Raw genomic sequence first — 23015 nt, 5'->3', positions numbered from 1 at the left:
TACTGGCCACCTGGGCCTCCATCCCATATGGCAGTCTTGTCTACATCCTGGCTGTGGGATTAAAGTGCATCTTCGTTCCCAACTTGTCCTCATGTCTGTGACCTCAGAGGGGCTAAGAATCTTGGTGCAAGAGAACCCATATGCTTTGTTCAATGAGAAAACAGAAAGAACAAAAACTTCTGCCCCTTGCTCTGCACCAGCTTGAAAATTATTTCCCTCCTTTCTACAGCTCCAAGGTCAATTTTCCCTTGGGAGCAGCTAAGGAACTAAAGGTCACAAAAAGTTGGCAATTCACTGTGCCTTGGAGGGCTTCCCAGAAAGCAAAATGAAAATGAGATTGTTTTCACATAAGATCTCTGTATTTGGAGGATAGGATTCAAACTGTTTGAATTTGCAGTTTCACTGTGCACTTAGGTAACCCCCACAAAGTCCAGTGTTGTTTTTTTTTTTTTCCCCTCAAGCCAAAACAATATCAAAAACACTTCCTGCAGAGAACTCTAACTAGGCAGAATTCTTTTCTGTCATTGCTGGGCTGATGTTTTCAAGGATTCATTTCTCAAGATAAGTCTTATATGGTACATTTGGATGGAGCCCTTGTTGATTTCTGTATAATGATGGCTGTCATCCACAGGGCCTGTTTTGTGGTGATCTCATTAGATTTCATGAGGGAAGCAGCTGAAAACCCATGGTTAGTACATGAGCAGGTAGCAAGAACAGAGAAAAGCCAGAGGCTGCCAAGAGATGTTACAGAAAGCAGGTTTCTTTCTGACCAAAGGAAAACCCATCTCTCAATTCCAAGGAGATGTACCCTGCAGTTCAAACATATGTTTTTCACAAAATGTAGCTCTGCTTCCTTAATAAGAATTCCAAATACAGGCAAGAACCAATGGCTAGACTTTCCCAAATCTGACTGTTCTCTACCAAAATTCATCTCTTCTTTATCCTCTTTGCATAATGGAAGTATCCTTGAGAAGAGATATTTATAGAATGTAGTTGTATTGGTAACTTGAAAGCCCAACATAGGCTTTCCGGTCCTGACAGCACCAGGTCATGCTCTGTGCCTTGGTGCCAATTTCCAAAGTCCTTGCTGGTGTGTGCGTGCTAAGTTGCTTCAGTCATGTCTGACTCTTTGCGACCCCATGAACAATAGCCCGCCAGGCTCCTCTGTCCATGGAATTCTCCAGGAAAGAATACTGGAATAGACTGCCAGGCCCTCCTCTCTTGCTGGTGACTCAGTTTCAATTCTTTACCATCTACATCCTCCCTTTGAAGACCCACAAACATTTATTAACAGTTCTTCATCACTTGTGTAAATGTCACCCACTCTTTCCCAGAAACACGTTAGACACTATTTTTGAAACAAGAGTAAGTCATCTTGAAGGTTTTAAACCTTCTACAGGTCTTAAATCAAACCACAGCCTCCTTAGAGTCTCCTGTTTGGGTCTGTTTGTGTGGATATATATACTTTTAATTATGTGTACAGTCCTCTAAAGATTATGTGTGCTCAATAAATATTCACTGGGGATGGTAAATTAGTAACTGACTGTAAATTTAGTAGAAAAAGTGATTTATTAAAAAAAAAAAAAAAACACTTTGGCATTTCCAGAGATGACCAAAAAGTAAACTAGAAGTATTAATTGTCTTGCAGGGGTGGGGGAGCTGGGGAATGGTGTCTTGAGGGTTACTCTCTCTCCTGCCATCTGGGAACAGAATGTCTGAACAGATTAAAGATCCTGGTTGTATTCAATTTTGCTGTTATTATTTGCTAATCATACGACCTTGAGCAAGTCACTTCAGCTCTCTCGGCCTCAATTTCTCTTTTTCAAAAGTAGTTTTTATCATTCTGAATGTCTCCTCTAGTTCTAATATTCTGTCTTCTAAGAAAAACTGGAGAAATTAAGCTGGGGATGCTCTTTTAAAAATGGACACAGCTGGGGAAAGGAAGGATGGGACAAACTGAGACAGTAGTGCTGACAATATCCACTACCATGTGTGAAACACATAGCTAGTGGATAGGTGCTGTATAGCACAGGGAGCTCAGCCCCGTGCTCTGTGATGACCTAGAGGAACGGAATGGGGTAGGGAGTGGGAAGGAAGCTCAAGAGGGAGGGGATATATGTGCTCTAGTGACTCAGACAGTTAAGAGTCCACCTGCAATGCAGGAGACCTGATTTCGATCCCTGGGTCAGGAAGATACCCTGGAGAAGGCAATGGCTACCCACTCCAGTATCCTTGCTTGGAGAATCCCATGGATGGAGGAGCCTGATGGGGTACAGTCTATGGGGTTGCAAAGAATCAGACACAACTGAGTGACTAAGCCTGCATCGCTGATTCACGGTGTACAGCAGAAACTAACACCACATAGTAAAGCAAGTCCACTCAAGTTTTTTTTTTAAAGTAAACACAAAAATGATTTTTATCTCTCTGGAGCCATCATCCCTACCTCTTAGGTAAGTGAATCTGAAATGGGGATGGGGCAATGAAAAACCTCAGAGATGTAACCTTGAGGTTGTTACAAACTGGAGAGGCCAGCACTGAGCTTCACTAGAGAAGGAGCCCACTCACCTGGGAAAAGGCAGGGACTCACATTAGAAGTCTCCATGCAGCTGCAACCCTGGCACCGACACTCAGCTGTACCTCACCCAGGCGTCATGAATGTGAGTTCCAGAGGGCAGCAGTCACGACTGTTACCCTACCTCTATAAATAAACAGAGATCCTTAGAGGTGACGTGACTTGCCCAGGGTGACAGAAACATGGCAGTGAATCAGATGGAACTGTTTGGGGGAGGGGAGTGAAGTTATAAGAGAAAGGTAGAAGACTCAGGGACAGATCTGCACCTCCTCTGAAGCTCACAGAACAAGGGTCAAGGGCTGGGGATGAGCTTTAAGTTTGCTGTGGATTCCGAAAGCATCTCTGACCTCCTGCTCCTCCCTAAACCACCTCAGCAGCCTGCCCAGGGTTACTCACCCAGGTTCTTGCTAACTGGACACCTTTGCTCATGTCTCTTCTTGTAAGTTTCATGTAAGGCTTTTTGTAATGTAGAGGAGGCACAACGAGGAAGAAGAATGAATCAAAGATCTTCCCTGAGGCCTCAAACCGAAAGGGCGGATTTCTTTGTAGAGGTTCTGACTTTCGTCTTATATTTTGCAGAAATGAATGTGCATCGGGATGACTGACAGAATTATGACGTTCATTTCAAGCACTGATTTTTTTTTAACCTCAGGTTATTTTACTCTGCTCTACTTTTCCTACAAAAAAAAAGAAAGAATAATGCTTGCTCACTGTGACATTGTATGAGAGAAAACCGCCCAGGGCAGTACTGTTCAAAGGAAATTGCTAATTGCACCAAGCATCAAAGCATGATGGGAAGTTCTCATAAAGGATGTGTGTAGCATTCTAGCCCACACTGGTTCACTTCATCGCCACAGACCATGCCCAGGGAGCTCTAAGGCCCTGAAGAATCACTCTTATAAGTAAGTAAGCAAAAATCCTTGATCCAACCAGAAAAGCACTCAAAGAAATTGGGAATCAATGGTTTGATGTTTCAGTAGCAGTAAGAGACTGCATCACTTTGCAGCCCATTTTGTTTCCTTTTTAAGATAAGAGAGGGAAAGACAACAATTCTAATCACTAAGAGATATCTGGTAGCTTTCCAGGTGATGAGGGAATGGCCTGAATTCAGTCAGAATAGACCAGTTTCCTGGCAGCATCCTCAAATGACTATCTATTATTCTCAGCAAAGATCTTATGGAGTTTTCACATTTCTCAGTTTTGACTCTATTCCTAATATCTAATTGACTTCTTAGGTAGCCTTTTGGGGAGAAGAGTGGGTAACACAATAAATAATTCTTAATTGATAGTCTGCATACTGGCTACACTTACTTTCTAGAAGTCATAAAACAAACCATCGAAAGTCGCCCTTGGGTTGCCTACCACATCTACTCAGCTAAGGCAGGATAGAAAGAGGACAGATTTATGATTCATCTGTGAACTATCCTACAGTGACGCCAGAGAATCAAAACGGCTCATGATTCCAACAATCCATATCAATGTCAAATTTAGCTGAAATGTAGACCTCAATGTACTCTCATTAAGTTAAAAAAAAAAAAAAAAGCGGGAAAGGTGCTGAAATATGGGTCAATTTTATATATCCTCTAATATTTATGACCAAGTAACCAAAAAACAGTTGTCTTTTTTTTTTTTACAGTCACAGTTTTTTATTTTATTTTTTATAATCATTGAGCACAGTATCACTTCTTGAATTGAATGAATTCTTAATACTAGACTAGAGTCTCTAGACCTGCTAGTTTTCTAGCAGGAGGAAAAGCATTTCAGAGCATGAAGAAACATGAAGCTCGGTTTCCCTGCTTTCAAAAAGCCACCTGGACATATATACACCTCACTCTGCCCCTCTGTGCCTGAAAATCTGATAGACAGTGAAGGCAAGGAGGGGCATGGCCAGCAGAAGCTTTCCAGAACATATGGGAACTGTTCTGATAATCCTGTTTTTCACTGCCCGTTACCCAAAAGGGAGAAGGCAGCATGTTGAACAGAGACTTTCCTCCCATAAATCTTCAGGCATATGGAGGCAACAAGTGTTTTACTGTAATTGCAGCAGGACAAAAAGAATTTATAAGCTGTGTATGTGTGTGTATGTACAATGTACGGAAAAAAATTTCAATATGAGAAAGGCATTAGATCAATCTTGTGAACAGGAAAATCTTTTGTCTGGACTATTTCTGGATGTGGGTTCCACAAAATCTAAATACTTGGCTAATTTCTGGAATTAATTAGCAAATGTTTGTCCAAGTCGTGGGCTTTAAAGACTTCTATTAATAGCATACCCATTTCTCTAAAATTGCTACAACATATTTTGATCATTTTTAGAAAAGGCAAAGTACAAGAACCTTTGGCATGTAAAAAATTCTTTTGAGATATCTAAATGAATTTCAGAGTCGGTTAATTATACTGGAGTTCAGATGTCTTCAAGTAACTCTTGGCATGCTAAATACCATTGCCATCTTATTTTACATAATCTTATGAGTAAGATTAACTAATGAAACTCAAGTAAACTGATCGATTGATATAGTGGTCTGAGCATTATTTGGTTACATACATGCTTAACCCCCTCTCCAGACATAATCCTTTCTTCTACAGACAGGCACTCTATGTCTTAATCATTGTCTGTTCTCCAAAGAGGATTATCTGATGGTCACCATTTTTCCTCTTTAAACCACTATCTGATACATCTCCAACTGGGATATGACTATCTTCACATGCATTTTCTCAGAATTCCCACTTCCCAAGCCAAAGGAAGTGGAATTCCCAAGCCAAGGTCATAGCAACCTGTTGGAATCAAGTATTATCCATCATTCTAACATAGACCACTTATGGAGTGCCTAAGGTACGCTTTCCTGGTGGCTCAGATGGTAAAGCAACTGTCTACAATGCGGGAGACCCAGGTTCAAGCCCTGGGTTGGGAAGATCCCCTGGAGAAGGAAATGGCAATCCACTCCAGTACTATTGCCTGGAAAAATCCCATGGACAGAGGAGCCTGGTAGGCTACAGTCTATGGGGTCGCAAAGAGTCAGACACGACTGAGCGACTTCACTTCACTTCAAGGTACGCTTGACACTGTGCTAAATGCTACAGATACAGAAATGAGTAGCTCACAGTTCTGCCCAGAAGACCAGAATCTCACAGAGCAGATGAACTAGAAAAGGAGCCAAGGCAGCTTAGTGTGAGGCTCTAAGGACACTGGCAACTGAACACGACACACAACTGTTCTAGATGGCGGCTCAGGAAGACTTGCAGAGGCGTTGAGGTCCAAGTGGTGTTTTAAAGAAAAGGAGGTTAGAATTTGCATTCTTTCTTTTTAAGAATTTAGACTTTGAAGAAAAAGCTACCTCTTTCCAAGAATTTGTCTGGTATCTTAAAGAGAAGAAAGTACAAGAATGGAGACAGTTGTAATAGGCATGCTAAGGAAGTTTTGATTGCCCAGAGAAGGAAGGTAAGAGGGTCCAGAAGGAGTCTTCTAATTAAAAGATGAGAACTTTTAGAACCCTGAATCAGAGCCTGTACCTAATTCATAGCCCTTGAACCTGGAGCCTTAATTTAAGATCATTCTGTGCAGTTCAGGTCCCACTTGCCCTCCCAAATCCTGGGGACTTTTGCCTGGTGAACAGTAGTGTTGTAAATCTGAGTTCAACTCAGTTATGATTTGAATTGCATTTATCCTTTGAGCAACGAAGAGCCAAGCACTGTAGAAATGGCCGTGGGGATTCTGATGTCAGCAGTGGACATCATTTAAGGAAGCTCATAGCTAAAGAATAGAGACGACCCACCCAGGACCCACCCCAACAGCCTCCGTTAACACCCAAATTCAACTCCAACTTGAATACCACACATTTTAAGCAAGGTATAAGCCGGAAGGGCAAGCTTAGTAGCTTTCATCCAAGCCTGTTTGGAAATCCTTCTTAAGTTGGCTTAGGTAAATATTTAGTGTGTAAGTGAAAACTTTTGTCATCTTAAAATAATTCACTGGTTTCCTGAAGTTGGGCCAAGAGATTGTTGAGTTGTTGGATTCTTTTAGAAACTCAGATTAAAAAAAAAATCAAACTTCTAATGGACCAACTTTCATGTTTGTTTCATTCTTTCATCCACTGAAATAAAGAATGTAAGTAAAAGCTAATTTAGAATAGATTTGACTACATAAATACTTAAAACTTCTTTTACAAATATTATATGCAAAGGTAAAAATAGAAACAGTGATCCAGGGAACTGTATTTGCAACATAAATAACAGGCAAAATACTGTCCTTAAAGAGTATTTGCAAATGCAGACCTACTAAAGGCAATATCCCAGTTGAAAGTTGAGCAGAAAATGAACTGCTAATTCACAAAAGTAGAAAGGCAAATGACCTACAGTCATATGAAAAACTGTTTGGCCACATCGAACATGAAATAAAAGCAAATTTAAAGAGCAAAATAACATCTTCTTTTTATAAGATTGGCGAAAATTGAGTTACACCAGGTATTAGAGAGCATGGTGGGGCAGGCACATTCACACACTGCAGTGGTGGAAGTGTGAATTGCTGCAACCTCTTATTTAAGGGCAGTTTGTTAAACCATATAATATGGGTAATTTGTGACTTAACAAATCCACTTCTAGGACTTATTTTTAGACAATAACGGAAGAGTGTATTAAAATTTTCCCGTAGTCCACAGATATTTATGTCAGATTTGTTTATAGCAGCAAATTTTAAAAGTCAACCTAAGTGTTTATCAGAGAGGAGTTGGATAAACACATGCACTCACATACGAGGACACTGTGCAGCCATTTAAAATGATGAGATCCAGGGCTTCCCTGGTGACTCAGTAGTAAAGAATCTGCCTGCCAATCCAAGAGACTCCAGTTTGATCCCTGGTCCAGGAAGAGCCCACATGCCATGGAGCAACTAAGCCCACGGCCACAACTATTGAGCTTGGGCTCCAGAGACCGAGAACCACAACTACAGAACTCTTGTGGCTCAACTACTGAGGTCTGAGCTCTAGAGCCTGTGCGCTTCAACAAGAGTGTTCTTAGTCACTCAGTCATGTCTGACTCTTTGCTGTTCCATGGACTGTAGCCCGGCAGGCTCCTCCGTCCATGGGGATTCTCCAGGCAAGAATATTGCCATAACCTCCTCCTTCAACAAGAGAAGCCTTCACAATGAGAAGCCCTCATACCGAAACTAGACAGTAAGCCCTGCTTGCCGCAACTAGAGAAAAGTCCTGCACAGCAACAATGACCCAGCACAGCCAGAAATAAATAAATAAAGTTATTTTAAAAAATAAAATGATGAGATCCATCCAGAAGCAGTGGGAGAGCTTGAACTCTGTCACCAGTAAATCTACGTTTACATTTTAGCTCTACCACTTACTAGCTGTGGGACCTTCGGCAAGTCATTTGACCTCTGTAAGCCTTGGTTATCATCTTTAAAAATGGGGATAATATTAGTACCTTTGTCCCTATGTCTTAAGATTGAGGTGAATTAGATGAGAGTATGAAAGTAAAGTTCTTAGCACATCACCTAACACAAAAAAGACAGAATTGTTAGTCTAAAATTTTTGATTTGATACTGTCACTTCCATATAAAATGACAAATTAGAACCAAGATTTTACCACTTGATCTTCTGAATACTTTACTGAAATAACTGTATTTTTTTTTTAAAAGGAGTAAACTAATAACAGAGAAGAAGACACTGCAAGAAAAGAAATGCCTGAAAAAAAATTCCCTTAATGATTATAATTTCTGTTGTTATTAACAATCAATAGATGTACTAGAAAATATTGTTTAAAAAGCTTTTCAAAATTTAGAGCAAAATGACATGAATGGAGAGGCAATAAAAAGGATAATTAAATATCATAATAAAAATTACAATAGCTAACATACACTAAGAGCACTTGAATATGTGCTATATGCTTATTTACATCCACTGTGTCCATTATTTCAAGCAGTCTTCCCAGCAAACCTATGAAGTAGCCAGGGATATTATTCCCTCTTGATGAAAGTGAAAATGAAAGTCATGTCCAACTCCTTGCGACCCCATGGACTGTAGCCTACCAGGCTCCTCTGTCCATGGAATTCTCCAGGCAAGAATACTGGGGTGGGTTGCCATGCCCCTCCAGGGGCTCTTCCTGATCAAGGAATCAAACCCAGGCCTCCTGCATTGCAGGTGGATTCTTTACTGTCTGAGCCACCAAGGAAGCCCATTCCCTCTTGACAGCTGGAAAGATTAAAGCATCAAGAAATTAAGGAATTAGCCCCCAGCCACATGGCTGGCACATGGCAGATTTAGGGGATGCACTCTACCAGTGTGGTCCTGTGCTGGGTCGTGTCTGTCCCCTCGGCATCTCTGCCACCCCTGCTAAGGACTTATCTGTATCCCAAAGAAGCAGAAACTATGTTTCCCAGAGTTTCAGATTAGAGCCTAGAGTAGGTAACTGTGAATTGGAAGGTAGAAGAGAAGAGGCCGTTATTCCCTGGGAACAATGGAGACAGCTATGGGCAGACGCAGAGGCAGAAGGTGTCCATGAGATTTGAAGCAACTTCAAGGTGAGCATCTGGAGAATCACACACGTTGGGAGGGCAGATTGAGCTAGTCAGTGACAATTCAATAAACTTTCACTCCCTGGCCCTTGCAATGCTTATTCCTTGTATTAAAACACTTTCTACTGGGAACACACAGAAAGGTTTTGGTTTTGCTGACCAAACACTGACTGATAAAGCTCCCAAATACTGAGATCCAATCCAGGAAGTCCCGTATCTAACAGGTGTCTCAGAAACAACATATAAAATTAAAAGAAAGAAATTATCAAAAAGAATCTTAGTACTGAGAAATCATGATGCTGAGATTAAAAGGGCTCATTTCCAGCTAAATGAATCAAAAAGAAAAGCAATCTAGGTAGTCTTATGCTATTTTTAGAAAGGCCAAAAATTAAAAGAATATAACTTGCAGAGAGGAAAAATAATAACTTACAAGGAATATTAATTAAACTGATTTCTGAGTTCTCATCAGCATCACAGTATGATAATAGAAGACGTTAGAAAAATGCCTTCAAAAGTCTGAGGACACGTGATTTAAACCTGGAATTCTATGATCAGCCAAATTATAAATCAAGGGTTGGAGAAAAATCTGGACATCTTATAGTTGATAAGATTCTGAAATGTTAACTTCCGTGCACAAGTTTTTAAACAAGGGCAAAATCCTAGCTTACTTGATAAATTTTCTGCATCATGCAAAGTAAAAATATTTAACCATTTTACTACTATGAATTTATTTCCATGAACATTAAAAAGATGGAGCAGAGCAAGCTTTTACACTTATGTATGCTATTTAAAATAAAGGTATTGTAGTACTTGTACCTACCCTTGTAGGTATTAAAAGGGGCTTCTCAGGTGGTGCTAGTGGTAAAGAACCTGCCTGACAATGCAGGAAACATAAGAGACATGGGTTCAATCCCTGGGTCAGGAAGATGCCCTGGAGAAGGAAATGGCAACCCACTCCAATATTTTTGCCTGGGAAATCCCATGGTCAGAGGAGCCTCGTGGGCTACAGTCCATGGGGCAGCAAAGAGTCAGACACGACTGAGTGACTTAGCATAGATATAATAAAAAAGAAAAATTTTAAAAAGGTGGTATATGAATACAGCAGGATTGTGAAGATAGCAAATGAATGACTAAAGTTTGGGAAACATTTTGGTAAAGTAAATGACTTCCAAATATATTCAGATTTTAAAAGAAAAGACTTAGAGAACATTGCAGAGCCAAAAGCAAGAACTCATCAGCTGCAGCAATGCCAGGGCAGAGGAGCCTGAGGACCATTATTTGCTGACCACCCCCTGAAGGTAGCTGAGTTTCCATTGCTAAGATTTCCATATCCACCACCTTATCCACAGAAGCCTCTGACTGTTTGGGATTCTTAGGAAGCTTCTCCTACGGGGAAGAGAATGTGAGAACCGGTTAAACTGAGTGTTCTCATGTGCCCACAAGTTCCATTTCTCCCTATAAAGTAATGCATTTAGCAATCTGATCCAAATGCCAGCATCTTTATTTTTGCTTCCTCCTATTTCCCTCTATTTTTTAATCTTTTTAGATTGCATCTTTCTGTGTAGTCTCAAATTTCACTTGGAGTGAGGAAAAGTTTGTCTAAATAATGCTAGTCACACATCTCGATTTCTTGGGCTATTCACAGCCCCCAGAGCCTGATCATCCGTGGGCACAAGGACACAGTAGAGCTTCTGATCCTAACTTTCTGATCTCATAGTCAGGGTTCTTGATGCCACAAACAGTAACTTTGAAGATTTAAGCAGAAAAGGAATTTAATGGAAGTAAGTCAGTTCACAGAATGGTTAGGAAGGCTAGAGAAAAGCACAGGAAGGAAACAGAGGAGGCAAAACAGAGCCAAGATGGTATCTCAGGACAGTCTGTGCAAGATGCTGACACTGGCATTGTCACCACACACGCCCCCTGCAGTTCCACTAGCCACCCCTGGACTTGACCCTCCATCAGAGACCTCGACCAGAGTCTCTAAAGCCCCTGGATGTTTGCATTCCTCAGTGAAGACTCAAGTAGATGTAGCTGGTAGCCTGAGCTGTCTGTGATGTACAGAAGGAAGCCTCAGGCCTTTTGGGCTTTGGTTTCCATACTGAGATTCCCTGACACAGGAAGAAGGACAGGCAAACATCAGGAAGCTCCAGTCACTTGGTTACCTTCTGAGGCTCTATCAGAGCAAACTTCTCATGCTGCTCTTTGTCATCACCTCATTGCTCTCATTAAACTGAGCAGTTTACAAATGAAGATATTTATGTTGGATTAATTACATTTAGATTATATATATTTCTCTTTCTTTCAAAGTCAGACTTTAAACATAAGTTTCTCATTTAAAATTGTAGTGTCTTTTTATTTGTACTTCTAAATGAACCCGCACAAGGCTGAGTAGTCTTTCTTGTTAAATTCAATTGGGACATAAGTTGCAAATTCCAAAAAAGGACAAATTCAGAGAGGCTAAATGTTCTAATGCAATTAACCACAAACAATGTAAGATGCTTACTTTATGAATTCTTGAAGATTTTAAACTGTGATAGTATAAATCCACTGAACTGCTTAATTCAAGAACCCAGAAGAGATCTCTGGTAAATTCTGGTTAAAAAAAAAAAAATCTGTGAGGAAACAAGCACATCTTTCATAGTAACATACGAAAGATGATGTCGGTATATATAAAAAATAATTAATGTCAACTGTTGATATTCTTTGTACTAAATTATATTCATAAGCAAGATTTTTATGTTTTATGAGGTCTGACTTCATACTGCCCTATTGCAATAACATTCCCAATGTTTACTTTAGTCTCCTTTACATTTACAACATCCTGGAGGGTGGTGGTGCTAAATTTAATTTGTCAACCTATGTTAATTTTACAAGGATCCAGATCAAACTGTTGTATAAACAAGAACTGCCTTGCAGAGGCTTTTTGGTGATTAAGCAGGAGAAGTTGCAGCTGAACTAAAAAATAAGCTGCCAGTGTATTTTTCATTTTTCCCCCTATAATTTTAATGGCTCAAATGAAAGAGCTGTTTTGCTTTAACAATAGCGTCCTTGTTAAAAGTCCTTTAAAGAGCTGTTACACCACCCTGAAACCATCTAATTAAACCATTAATACAACAAATATACCACTAGTTGCTAAATCCAAAGAATACACTTCCATCTCACAGTAGAAATTAAAGGTGATTTTTTTTTTCAGCTTGTAGCTTGATTTCCAGTTTAGAGAAAGTCTGTCTGTCCATTAGACTTTTTTTTTTTTTTTTTTTTTTGCAGAGAAACATCATTAATCTGCAAGACTTACTACAATGGGATATTATTTTCCTCAACAGAGGTTGTTATTGAAACTACATATTATCAAACCAGCTGTCCGATTAAGTTTTTATAAAGGATTAGGGGGTTATATGAGTACCTAACAGCTGCACTAGCTAGACTAAAACTAGGGTTCCCAAATCGTATGCTTCTTGGTATAAAGAATGAAAAGATATATTCTTTACCAATGCAGTGAGATATTAATATTTAAAGGGAAAATTAAATTAGAAATAAAACCTCATTCCCCTGAGTGCAAAGCGTTATTGTGAATACAAATGAAGAATTTTGCCCCTTCTCTTAAGGAGTCCACCATAGTCTTAGTAGGCATGAAAATTTTTGAAGCATTAAAATATAATTAAAGATTTACATGAAAGTTTGAGGGATTGAAGCAGTTAGTGCAAAAGAAACTGCTGAAAAATGCAAAGAGCTGCTGTGGAAGTTCAAAGGCAAGAACAGGTTAATAAGGGTCAGAAGCTAAAGAAGAGAGTTGGTGGAATTTATCAACCAAGACCTCTGAGAAAAGTCATCACGATGCTCTGAAGAGTGATCTGTTAAAGTTAGAAAAGACCTGGGAGATCACCTCCTACTCCAGTTCTTCCTAGACTAATCTGTTGAAAAGAATTAACCCCCCAATAATGAAATCCCTGGTCTTTTCCTCAACCCTATTGAACCATGGAATATGTGAGCCCTTTTATTTATATTTAAATAATTTTACACTGGCTCAGATGGACCAAGAACTGTTTGTATTTTTGTTTATTTATTTGCTTGTTGTTAATACCTCAGGTGATAATTTTCAACTGGGAAGTTTGGTGAAAACTGTTCTAAGTCAATCTTGTGATCTCAGAATGTAAAACCTTAAACAAACACCAAATGTCAAAAGAAAAAGGGCACATGGAGATGAAGATGGTCTGTATGTGTGTATGGTGTGTATAAGACAAATAGTAATCTCCCTGGGGTAGAACAAGAAGAGAAAACTTGTGCAAGGTCCAGGGCCAAAGAGTCCTGGCCCAGTGTCTTTCACATAATAGACGCTCAAAAAATACTCTGTACTGGCTGAATTAAAAATGAAGCAAAGAACAAAACAAGCTGTAACCCTCAAGCATTTCACGACCTATTTATTACCACCTTATGTTCAATTCCTTTTGTGCAACCTCTGGTTGGACACACAGACCATGAATCTCAGAGAGTCTCTTGTGGATTGTATAGCAAGACTGGCTCGAAACACTTGGTGCCTGGGAAGCATTTAAACATCAAGGAGGTAAATATATTTTGCTGCAACGAGGTAGAAAGTTGAAATTTGAGGAAAGGAGACTCTGGGCTGCATCTCAAAGAACATATCCAGATGCTTATTAGATTGTGGTAGATTTTGCTAAAGCATGTGATAGAATGAATTGCTCACAAAATAATTTTAAACTGGCTTAGAGGACCTTGAAGAAAATTACTTAAATCTAGCTCAAGTCCTCAGCAAACCGCAGAAACATAAACCACCATATGGGGGATAATTTCAGTGTGGCAGGGAGAAGTAGATGACCTAATGCTTCTCCACCAGCCCCCATCCCCGCCCCCTTGATGCCCTGGTTCTGTCTGCATTCCTCTAGTCAGTGGGAGTTTCTAAAGTTTAGTGTGCATACATGTATATGAAATTTTTAACCAAAGAAATGCCTGTATTCATATCCTAACATATTCTAAAATTCTACCATCCTCTTTTCCCACAGAATCCCTACTTTTTTAAAACTGAATTTGTGAGACACATTAATAAGAAGTTCATTTACAAAACAAATAGAAACAATAATGTTATGACATCAATAGTTTATTTCTTGACTTTTTGAGTGTATATATTTTAAATACCAGAATCAGAGTTGACTAGAAACAACAAAGTGTCATTCAATTCTTTTCTAACTGCTGCTGCTGCTGCTAAGTCGCTTCAGTCGTGTCCGACTCTGTGAGACCCCATAGACAGCAGCCCACCAGGCTCCCCTGTCCCTGGGATTCTCCAGGCAAAAATACTGGAGTGGGTTGCCATTTCCTTCTTCAATGCATGAAAGTGAAAAGTGAAAGTGAAGTCGCTCAGTCGTGTCCGACTCTTAGCGACCCCATGGACTGCAGCCCACCAGGCTCCTCCGTCCATGGGATTTTCCAGGCAAGAGTACTGGAGTGGGGTGCCATCGCCTTCTCCGTCTTTTCTAACACTAGATTCCAAATACATTTTTTCCTGTGGGCATGGCTTGAATAATCTACGCTGTGACATTTTTCATAGGATTGAATCCATATGGTGGGTGAGTGAGCAAACATGATAACGCCATGAAAGTGATTTTGTAATCTGCTAGACACCAGCAAGACAGATGGAAGAACCTGTACTTTGCCAATGGGTCTTACCTATGAGGGGTCCAGGCCATCTTTAGCTTGTAAGCATCACTCAGGATATAAGATGTAATGCTAGGCGTATGTCTCCTGAGTTCACAGTGAAATTCAAGGAAGAAGGAAAAGAGAAAACTTACTGCTTTTCAGAGCTGTCTGGAGTAAAAATGTGATTTTACATATCTATTTCTTATTATATATTTGTCTTATGTATGAGCGTATATAGGGTTTCCCTGGTAGCTCAGATGGCAAAGAATTTGACTGGCAATGTTGGAGACCCATGTTTGATCCCTGGATTGGGAAAATCCCTGGAGAAGGAAATCACAATGAGTGTATGAATGATGCATGCATGCTCAGTCATTCATCATGTCCAACTCTTTGTGACACCATGGATTGTGGCTTGCTAGGCTCCTCTATCCATGGGATTTTTCAGGTGGAAAATCATAATTCATAATCATAAGTCATATATAGGCATGCATATATATATATATACACACACACACACATACACACATATGAAGCAAGGCAAAGGGTAATAGAGTTTTGCCAAGAGAACACACCGGCCATAGCCAACACCCTCTTCCAACAACACAAGAGAAGACTCTATACATGGACATCACCAGATGGTCAATACTGAAATCAGATTGATTATATTCTTTGCAGCCAAAGAGGGAGAAGCTCTAAACAGTCAGCAAAAACAAGACTGGGAGCTGACTGTGGCTCAGATCATGAACTCCTAATTGCCAAATTCAGACTTAAATTGAAGAAAGTAGGGAAAACCACTACACCATTCAGGTATGACCTAAATCAAATCCCTTATGACTATGCAGTGGAAGTGAGAAATAGATTCAAGGGATTAGATCTGATAGAGTGCCTGAAGAACTATGGACAGAGGTTTGTGACACTGTACAGGAAACAGGGATCAAGACCATCCCTAAGAAAAAGAAATGCAAAAAAGCAAAATGGCTATCTGAGGAGGCCTTACAAATAGCTGTGAAAAGAAGAGAAGGCAAAAGCAAAAGAGAAAGGAAAAATATACCCATTTGAATGCAGAGTTCCAAAGAACAGCAAGAAGAGATAAGAAAGCCTTCCTCAGAGATCAATGCAAAGAAATAGAGGAAAATAATAGAATGGGAAAGACTGGAGATCTCTTCAAGAAAATTAGATACTAAGGGAATATTTCATGCAAATATGAGCACAATAAAGTTCAGAAATGGTATGGACCTAATAGAAGCAGAAGATATTAAGAAGAGGTAGCAAGAATACACAGAAGAACTATACAAAAAAGATCTTCATGACCCAGATAATCACGATGGTGTGATCACTCACCTAGAGCCAGACATCCTAGAATGTTAAGTCAAGTGGGCCTTAGGAAGCATCACTATGAACAAAGCTAGTGGAGGTGATGGAATTCCAGTTGAGCTATTTCAAATCTTAAAAGATGATGCTTTGAAAGTGCTGCATTCAATATGTCAGCAAATTCGGAAAACTTAGCCGTGGCCACAGGACTGGAAAAGGTCAGTTTTCATTTCAATCCAAAGAAAGGCAATGGCAAAGAATGCTCAAACTACCGCACAATTGCACTCATCTCACACTCTAGTAGAGTGATGCTCAAAATTCTCCAAGCCAGACTTCAGCAGTACGTGATCCATGAACTTCCTGATGTTCAAGCTGGTTTTAGAAAAAGCAGAGGGACCAGAGGTCAAATTGCCAACATCCTCTGGATTATCGAAAAAGCAAGAAAGTTCCAGAAAAATATCTACTTCTGCTTTATTGACTATGCCAAAGCCTTTGACTGTGTGGATCACGACAAGCTGTGGGAAATTCTTCAAGAGATGGGAATACCAGAGCACCTGACCTGCCTCTTGAGAAACCTGTATGCAGGTCAGGAAGCAACAGTTAGAACTGGACATGGAACAACAGACTGGTTCCAAATAGGAAAAGGAGTACGTCAAGGCTGTATATTGTCACCCTGCTTATTTAACTTATATGCAGAGTACATCATGAGAAACACTGGACTGGATGAAGCACAAGCTGGAATCAAGATTGCCAGGAGAAATATCGATAACCTCAGATATGCAGATGACACCACCCTTATGGCAGAAAGTGAAGAAGAACTAAAGAGCCTCTTGATGAAGGTGAAAGAGGAGAGTGAAAAAGTTGGCTTAAAGCTCACCATTCAGAAAACGAAGATCATGGCATCTGGTCCCATCACTTCAATGCAAATAGATGGGAGAAACAGTGGAAACAGTGAAAGACTTTATTTTTGGGGCTCCAAAATCACTGCAGATGGTGATTTGCAGCCATGAAATTAAAAGATGCTTACTCCTTGGAAGAAAAGTTATGACCATCCTAGACAGCATATTAAAAAGCAGAGACGTTACATTGCAAACAAAGGTCCGTCTAGTCAAAGCTATGGTTTTTCCAGTAGTCGTGTATGGATGTGAGAGTTGGACCATAAAGAAAGCTGAGAGCTGAAGAATTGATACTTTTGAATTGTGGTGTTGGAGAAGACTCTTGAGAGTCCATTGGGCTGCAAGGAGATCCAACCAGTCCATCCTAAAGAGATCAGTCCTGAATATTCATTGGAAGGACTAATGCTGAAGCCGAAACTCCAATACTTTGGCCATCTGATGGGAAGAACTGACTCATTTGAAAAGCCCCTGATGCTGGGAAAGATTGAAGGCAGGAGGAGAAGGGAATGACAGAGGATGAGATGGTTGGATTCCATCACCGACTCAATGGACATGAGTTTGAGTAAACCCAGGAGTGATGAACAGGTGATGGACAGGAAGGCATGATGGACATGACTGAGCGACTGAACTGAACTGATATATATATATCATCAGGGAATATTTTTAAACATTAAATTTACTGTTTGAACCAATTGAGTTTGAGATGGCAAAAATAATACTAACAGCTACTAAATGCCAACATTAGACATTATCCAAATCAGTCTTCATAGCAACTCTTTGCAGTGATTACTTTTATCCCTAATTTATAGGTGATTATTTTTATCCCTACTTTAATTTAAAGTAGTCTCAAAGAGGTTAAGTTACTGGCCCAAGGACACATAGCTATTAAGAGAGAATGTAAGACACTGGACTTGGATTTCTCTGTCTCCAAACCTGTTATTCAAAATTTTATGTTGAGATAAAATATTTATTGTTGGTTCATAAGAGAAACACCATGTAATTTGTTTGTAACATAAGGATCTTGAGGGGTAGAGAACTTGGTGTGTCTGTCAAATAGGGAAGAGCAGAGAAAGTCCCAGTTTTGGCGTTCTCCCTTGCTGAATTTAGTCTGTAGCCATGACACTTCTGTAAGAGCATCTCAGGAAAGGCATTGCTAGTCTCCACTTCCACTATGTCAGGGTTTAAACCCTTAACACATCTTGCCTTCATTTGGATGTTGCTAACTCGTGCTCATGACTTAAATTCTTCAGTACGTCTGCAGTGAATTAAAATAAGACCAGATAGCAACACAAAGTGCTGAGCGAAACTCTTTTGAAACTCAAAAACAGTTTCTGGCAACAGAAACTATGCTCACATTTTTTTTAATTCTTATTTTACCTTATTTGGAGATATAAGAGGGACTCTGAAGACCCCTTCAACCAGAACTTAATGTTAGTAAACCTTTGTTGAGATACAAGAAAATGTTCTTCTATCCCAAAGATGCTAAATACAGGTCACATCAATAACTATGGTTTCCATTTTCTGGCAAGGTCAAGCAGAATTTCCCACTATTTTTTCTATTAGGAAAAGTAGCATCTCAGATAACAAGATGGGCTTTTGTGACAATCTTGGAAAATCCCATGGATGGAGGAGCCTGGAAGGCTGCAGTCCATGGGGTCGCTGAGGGTCGGACACGACTGAGCGACTTCACTTTCACTTTTCACTTTCATGCATTGGAGAAGGAAATGGCAACCCACTCCAGTGTTCTTGCCTGGAGAATCCCAGGGACAGAGGAGCCTGGTAGGCTGCCGTCTATGGGGTCACACACAGTTGGACACGACTGAAGTGACTTAGCCTAGCCTAGCCTAGTAAAGAAAGACAGAGCTAAGTTGTGTCCGACTCTTTGCGACCCTATAGACTGTAGCCTGCCAGGCTCCTCTGTCTGTGGGATTCTCCAGGCAAGAATACTGGAGTGGGTTGCCATTTCCTTCTCTAAACAATCTAGCAAACTCAGAGTTAATTTATTGGCAGATTTGTGTTGGACTGGAGACCCATCTCACACCAGTCTCAGGAGAAGGAACTATAGGGAAGAAAACCTATCCCGTTTTCTTGTTTCTGGGATGTGTATTCAATTTTAGGTTTCCCACTGAGAGATATGTGGGACCAGTGATCCTGGGAAGCAGACAAGTCTGAGTCAGAGCTTGTACTAAAAAACTGAAGGGATGATTTTCCCCATCTTCAGCTTTAGTTGCTTCACCCTCTGTCACCAATTTTAGACAGGGTGGGGACGAGAAGGGGGGACCAGACGCCCCTTGGCTTGAACATAGCTGCAGTGTTCAGAACCTTCAAGAACAAGCAGATTTGGAGACTCAACCCCAATTTGCAATCATTTAGTTCAACCTAGAACCACAGTTTTATTACAGCTTATTTTTTATTTCTGGTATGCTGGTAACTTGAAGTTAATCATCCAGACTGGAAAATGAGCAAGTGGTTCTAAAAACAGAGGGGCTATGTTGCACACGGGAGGGGATAAAGCTCGAAGTCTCCTCATGGACATCGATTCAGAAAGGAATGGACACTGCTGATGTAATTTTTCACACATGATGGGATGCGAGCAAATCCTTCATCCTAAAAAGGACAGAAACCAGAAGGGAATGACTGGGGAGAGTGAGTCACTAGCAGCTGTTAAGAATCAGAGACCTCTAGTCCTGATTTAACTCTCTCCTTTATCTGCCCTGGAGGCCAGTGGCTCTCAGACTTTAGCTGCATCAGAATCAGCTTGTGGGGTTGTTAAAACATGCATTGCTGAGCCCCACCCTGAGGGTTTCCAATTCAGCACATCTGGGCAGGGGCAGACAATTTACATTTCCTGCCAGTTTCCTGGTGATGCCGATGCTGCTGGTTAGGGATACTGAACAGCCATAAGAAGCACTGCTGGAGGCAATACCCATTTCAGAATTGAGCTCAAGGGACCAAAACCAGTTTATATTCCTGGAAAACCAATCCAACATTTCTTTAAAATAGGGCTTCCATGTTAACCTGAAAGGGGCACTGATAAAAAATAGGATGTGGGGTGGGGGGCGCTGGTCAACATAACACACTGTCAATTAAGTGATGTCCCCTATTGCTCCCACAAGATTTAGCTTGGGACCAGAGCAGTGTGGGCCAAGGTTGGCCTTTCCATGGGAAGGCAGGATAGGTGTCAATTCATAGGTGCCAGACTAACATTTGAGACTCAAGCTCACCACTTAAAGCTATGAGCTTGTTCAAGTCAATCTAGCTTTTCTAAACTGTAGTTTCCTCAGGTACAAATTTATAAAAAATAATATCACTGATCTCATCAAGTTGAGAGAATTAAATGAGATAATGTTTAGAAAGCTTTAACACAGTGGTTCATGCATTATAAGTAAGTATTGCTTAATAATACTATAACTAGCCTATCATACCACTATTCATACCATTTTTACTGCTCCCAACAAATTTTGAGGTGTTTGTCTCATTTTCAAATATTGGAAACCAAGTCACTGAGAAATTAACTCTCTTGTACTTTAGGGAGCTCTGTGAAGTCAAGCTCTGTGATGCAGCTGGTATCATCATCACTCTAATCCCAGACTTCTGAGTGAGATCCGATCCAGACCCTCTGGACAGCCCTCCCCCAGAATCTGGACACACTCCTTGGGATTAAAGGAGGAGGCATTATTTCTTCAGGCCCTCCTGGAGTCTCTCTCTGCCTTTTTTGGCCCACATACCACTGTATGTAGTTTGTGTCTGAAATGGAAAATTTCTGTAACACAATACCCAGCTCTGATCCCCACAGACTCTCGAGTCTCTCTCTCTCTCTTTTTTTTTTCTTTTGGTTTCAGTTAAAATATGACTTCATGTGCAAAAAAGAAGCCTCACTTCCCAGTGCTCTCAGCAGATTCACAAGCATGGTAGATTCAAAACCCTCTATTTCCTAAGAATTTTAGAGAATTGATTTCACTTTTCTGAAAAAGGAGAGACATCCATCTACATGACCAGAGAAGAGGGAAAATTAAAACGACCTACTCTTTGGATGCAGGATGTGTCACTCTGCGAGCCCATCGTCTTCTCCTGTGCCCCTCGGCCAGCACTCGCATGGGCGCCCCCCAAGGAAAGGCAGGAGGGCAGAGCTGCCCTTGGCTCTAAGACCTTGCCTGTAACTGGGTGTGTTGTCCAAGCAGGCAATGAAAACCAAGGACTTAGAGGTTCCTCTCATTGACTCACTAGCGCTTTTCTCTCCTAGAGTGTCATCTCTTCAGAAACTCTGCCTAATGCAAGCCTAGACCAGTCTAAACAGGACGATGGGTTTCCTGATAAGTCAATGAATGACTTACGTCCTTGACAACCTACTCTAGTCTCCAGTGGCCTGCATAGGTTCTGGAGCTCACCCTTCTGGCTTGGATTCCCAGCTCCTCCCTTTACCAGTGAGTTGAGTGACTTTGGGCCAGTTTCTCAACCTCTCCATGTCTTCCTCATCCATAAATGGGGCTTGACTCTACATTGTAAGCTTTAACAAGGGATTAGTTATTAGATGAATTATAAAGTGTTAGGACAGTTCCTAGCACATAATGAGCTCCACATATGTTGCTATCATTACTGTCATTACTTCTACTGCCAGTAAACAAATGATTATGGCTATATTTGCTCAAGAAAACATAATGCCTAAATAGGAAGCAGTTTGGTGTTCTGGTAACAGCACAACTTTAGAATCAGACAAATCTGATTTGACCACTAACATTGAACTGAACGGAACTGGTTGCTACTTAAGTTGTGCAATCTTGGGCAAATTATAAATATCTTGGAAATCCAATTTTCTGTTTATAAACTAGAGATGGATAATAACATCTGCCTCAAAGGGTTGCTGGGAGGATTAAGTGAAGTCATGTTTGGGAAGCTCTTGGCCATTAGTTGGTAGCCAGGAAATAGCAGTTTGTTTGTTTTTTTTTTTAACTGTAAACTGGTCACATGGAAACTGAGCAAAGAAATCCATTAACTCCTGAAACCACTTGCAACCACCCTACTCCATACAACTGACCAAAATAACTCCAACAGCTAAGAGTTTTACTATATAATATATAAAGTGAAAGAATTTAGAGTAAAATAGTCTTCTGTACATTTTTCTGTGTCTGGTGGTAAACTTGGTTAGCTGTCTGGACTTAGAAATTACTCATTACTCTCAACTCCAACTTAGCCTCTCTTCTTTGTCAATCCCATTTTTGTCCTTGCTTCCCAGGTAGCTCAGTGGTAAAGAATCCACCTGCAATGCCAGAGACGCAAGAGATGTGGGTTCAATCCCTGGGTCAGGAAGATCCCCTAGAGAAGAGAATGGCAACCCACTCCAGTATTCTTGCCTGGAAAATCCCATGGACAGAGGAGACTGGTGGACAGCTATAGTCCATGGGGTTGCAAAGAGTTGGACACAACTGAGCACACACACACACACACACACACACACACACACACACACATGTTGATATGGAATTTTGCCAGGTTTTCTAAGGGCACCATGATAAAAGTACTTCCCAACCCTCAGATTTCAACCTCCAGATGATGTTAACTTCTGTGAGTTGAAATGAAGGTACTCGAGGCATCACAAGCAGGGCAGTAGCATCTTTCAATTCCAGGGGGCGCTACTCCCACCACACTGTGCTCCAGGGACTCCTTTAATAGGGAATACAACAGAATAGGCACCTCCCAGAGCTGTGCAACAAGATAGCTGGGATCCCAAAGAGCAGGAAATAAAGCCCACTTGCTCAGACTTGAACTCTAACTTCCCTTACTTTTCATGAGTCAGATTTAGTCTTCCAAGCCTTAAGTTGTCCTTGCTGTGAGAGAACATGTTAATCCCTGGGTGATATAATCCAGAGGAGGACTTTCAGAATCACTGACCGAAAAGCCCACACAGGTCATCAAGCCAACACCCTCCAGTGTTCAGGGGAACGAGCCAGAGGATGGAGGAAACGCACAGGCACAAAGCATCCTCGCCCCTGGCTCCCTCCACCAGCAGCTGTGCGTGAAGTGCCCTAAATTGACCAATGGTTTACCTGAAGTGGTGGGAGAAAACAGT

At 40.7% G+C, this 23015-nt stretch overlaps 1 protein-coding gene and 1 long non-coding RNA gene across 13 annotated transcripts in view; one reads left to right on the top strand and one right to left on the bottom strand.

Annotated features, from left to right (window-relative positions):
• PHLDB2 (pleckstrin homology like domain family B member 2) overlaps positions 1-23015 on the top strand; it is a 241188-nt gene that overhangs the window by 4686 nt on the left and 213487 nt on the right. The window lies entirely within an intron of this gene.
• On the bottom strand, positions 19340-21137 carry LOC147380018 (uncharacterized). Its single transcript, XR_015166007.1, has 2 exons — positions 20975-21137; positions 19340-19555 (listed from the first exon to the last, which is right to left on the bottom strand). It is a non-coding gene; the product is annotated as an uncharacterized LOC147380018 (long non-coding RNA).

This window comes from Bos grunniens, chromosome 1 (genome assembly GCF_055505025.1).
Source record: "Bos grunniens cultivar Pamir isolate PY7600 chromosome 1, Bosgru_T2T1.0, whole genome shotgun sequence".
In the NCBI taxonomy this organism is placed as follows: Eukaryota; Metazoa; Chordata; class Mammalia; order Artiodactyla; family Bovidae; genus Bos; species Bos grunniens.
The sequence above is the reverse complement of the archived record's forward strand: the minus strand, read 5'-3'. Positions and strand labels throughout refer to the sequence as shown.